The following is a 3729-nucleotide window of genomic DNA, read 5'->3' as shown; positions in this document are numbered from 1 at the left end:
GCCACTCCGGGTGGAAGGCGAAGTGATGTCACAGCTGGGGGGGGGGGCTGGCAACCCCCCTTCTCCCACAGCCTGACCCGCCGCAGCCAATCGGCGCCGGGTCCAGCCGCGCTCCCCGCCAGATGTTTCCCATTTGGGAGCCCGGGCTGGGCTGGTTCGAATCCCGGGGCAGGACGCTCGAAGGGGGCGGCTGCCCCTCCCCGGGCAAGACCCCAAAGAGGTGACAGGGGGCCGCGGGGAGGGGGGGGCAATTCAGCGGCTGCGCTCTGGGGCCAGGGATTTGCTCAGCGCCCCGATCCCCTGGGGAGGGGGGCCCGCAGGACGCCCTGCAGCCAGCGCCCAGCCGTGGGGCAGAGGAGGCTTTGGGGACACTCGGCCCCAGAGGTGGCTGTTCACCAAGGCCCCCAACCGTGCTAGCTTGGAGACCAAAGCGCAGCAGGACCGTGCCCACCCCCACGGCTCCATCACTCCACTGCGTCTCCCTCTGCCACCCTGCGTGATTCCAGCCAGGGGCACCAGCCTGCTGCTGCCTGGGGCTCCTCTCCCCCGCCCCCACGGATCAGACATTTCTGCATGTTCCCTGCCCGCTGGCCATGGGCCTGTGGTGCTTGGAAAGGAGACCAGCTCTTAATGGCTCCCCTGCCTCCACTATGCCCCAACCAAACCCGGCTGCTTAATGTGGCTCTGTGGTAGCTGTGCCCCTCTCAGCCCCACGAGCGGAGCCAGGCGCACAAAGCCCAGCAAAGGAAACCGGCTGGGGCGCCCCTGGACAACGCCTCTGTCTCAGGTCTCCCCTTTGCCAGGTACAGCAGGAAGAGCAGGCCAGGATCCTGGCAGGTACCCCACACAGCCATTCCTGTAATCCTCCCTGCTCTGCCAGCTCTCCTTCCCCACCACCGGGCTCTGGGAGCCCCCGTGCCCGGGTGTTGGCAGATTTCCTACAGCTGGCTTGTCCCCGCCAGTGAGCTGGCACAGAGGTGCCCGCACCACATAGCGCAGCCCAAAATCTGCAACCCTCTGTCCCCGCAAGAAAGCCTGTTTTACTGGAAGCCAGAGGGGGGGAAGGCCTCAGGCAGAGAGGCCTGGGCTGCAGCAGGCCCTGTGGTTCAGGGCTGGCATTCTGCCCTCTAGGGAAGAGAGGTGCCCATTCCACAAGCTGAGGCAGCCCAGGAGTGGGGCAGTGCTGAGCAGTGGTTGCTGTTGGAGGGAGCGGGGCAGGTCCAGCATGCCCAAGACCAGCCCCGGCTCCATGACTCTGGGATGGAGAAGGTGCCATGAGTCTGCCCTACAGTCGCAACCCAATGGGGCTGTTGGAGGAGCTAGCTCCAGGAACCAGCCCAAGTCTCATTTGGGCAGCGACATTCTGGCTCCCCCTTCACCCACATGCTGTTTCCCTTCCCTCGTGGCCTCGTGCTGTTGAACAGCTGCCACATTCCGTCCCAGAGGTGGCTGCATTTCAATGCTGGGAGACCCTGGACCGTCAGGCCTTTGCATACACAGAGCTCTCTGAAATCAAGGTGGAAGGTCCCGAAACAGCCTCCCCTTGTTCACATGGTGCTGGGAGACTGAACCCCTGGCTGCAAAGCTCACGCAACAGGGTGGCTGGAGCCTCCACCAGGAGTGAGACATGCCAGGCAGGCACTTCATCCCACACACCCAGGACCACCACTTGCCCTGCTTCCTCCCCAGGCAGCTCAGTCACCTCCCTTCCACAGCCTGCTCCACCAACCATGCCCCGCTCCTGCTGGACTCCATGCTCTCTCTAACAGCTCCTGGCTGATGAGGGGCAGGGACAGCTGTGGAACTGGGCTGGGTGCAGAGCAGGAATCAGGACCCCTGGGTGCCAGCCCCAGCTCTGAGCCACAGGTCAAATCCTTCCTTTGCTCCCTGCGCAGGGAAACCGAGTCACCTAGATTCAGCAGCTGCCTATAAACATCATGTGGCTGGTGCCCTCTCAGGGACATAAAGCACAAAGGGTTGCTGGGCACCCTGTAGGATTGTGTCAGGCCAGCAGCCCCCACTCCCCGCCTCTGTACATCCTACCCTCAGGCACCTTCCCTCCCAACACACCACTCCTGGGGGGTCCAGTGAAATGCTGTGGCAGGCCCATGGAGCAAAGTACCTTGTCCGTTTGCAAGGCCAGGAACAGTATCATGTCAACAGTAAGCAAATGGATTCCCCCTGCCTCCCCATCGGAATGTGAATGGTTAACCAGTAAGCATCTTTACTGGGTGAATGCTTCCAGGTTACGGTTACCCAGCAGGCTGGAGCAGCTCCCTGCTTCCCCTGGGGGGGGGATCTGCTGCAGGGGTGGGGCTACAGATGCTTCAGGCTAGCTGGACTAGCTCTGCCCCAGCAACTCCTGCTCTGCCCACCGTTGCATCAGTTAACTGGTTAAAGAGAGTGATTAACTGGGATTTTACATCCCTACCCCCAAGCATTGGGAAAGGTTAGAAAACAACATCCACAGAGTGATTACAACAGATGGGGGCTGCCAGATCTGTGCTCAGTACTGGGCACAGGGTGAGCACAGCAGGGGAAGGGAGAGAGGAGGAAAAGAAAAACCCCAAAAGAGAGGCAAAGCTTAAATGCCTGAACCTCGGGAAAGTCAAGCTCCCTTTGCACGTCGCCACCAGGGCAACAAGCCAGCCCCAGCCTTCTGATCGGACAGAGCCAGGACTGCTCCCACCGAAACGAGGGGTGGAGCATGCATCACCAAGCAGGCCCTGCCCCAGAGGCTTGCAAGATGCAGGCCTGAGTCTGGGTTGCATGCAGCATCCTTGTCCTTTTGCACAGGGCTCACTTCCGCTTTCTCTCACATCACTGGGGGCTTTGACACCAGTGGCAGGACCCGGGCTGCACTATGGCTGGGCTGTTTGCAGGAACGGGCAAGCGTAGATACTAAGCTGTAAAACCCAGTCAAGCATGGTTAGCAGAACGGGACGGCCTGCCACCGGGCTTTGGGACTGCTAGAAGCAGCAATTCAATAAATACAAATCAAATCCTGGAAGAGGCTGAACCTTATCATTCCTCTAACTGAAGAGTTGCTTGTGTGGTTAAACACCACAGAAAACTCCAGCCCTGGCTCCCAGGCCAAGGCCTTGTGTGCAGAGCTATGAAGCCCTAAAAATAGTCGATTTGTAATGGGAAAGACTGGCAGCCCCTGCCCTGCAGCTGGGCTACGCAGGCGCCGCTTTCACCAAACCACATAGTAGCAGCGAATGTTTTGGAGTTTAACCTTGCAGGAGGGACCGAAAATAAGGGAGTGAAACATGAACATGTATTTTTGCTGGACATGGCAAGACTCAGGAGGTTTGTGGCCACATGGTTTTCATTCCACATTCTCCCCAGAGGCCCCCATCCCACGGTCCTGACACAGGATGACATGCCCTTGCAGTCTCTCTCGTTTGGCCGCTCTCAAGTTACACAGGGGCCAAGAAAACCCCTGGTAAAGCTGCAACTTCTCCAGGCAGAGGGTGCTTCATTCCCCACCCCCCAAGATTTTTTATGCACACGGAATGTAACCAAGGAGCAGGCTCCTAGACTAGTGGTAGCTGCCCTGGATTGCAGGCACATCTGCTCTTAAGACTTCATGCTCCGGCGTACATACACAGCCTCCGAGCGCAGGGGAGTTGTGCTTTTCCTTAATGCTCAAAGGATCAACTTCCTCACCAGCCACATTTCAACAAGGCCTCTAATTCCAGACAGCGTTACAAGTGAGAGTACCTC

Source organism: Pelodiscus sinensis, chromosome 19 (genome assembly GCF_049634645.1).
Source record: "Pelodiscus sinensis isolate JC-2024 chromosome 19, ASM4963464v1, whole genome shotgun sequence".
Lineage (NCBI taxonomy): Eukaryota > Metazoa > Chordata > Testudines > Trionychidae > Pelodiscus > Pelodiscus sinensis.
The sequence above is the reverse complement of the archived record's forward strand: the minus strand, read 5'-3'. Positions refer to the sequence as shown.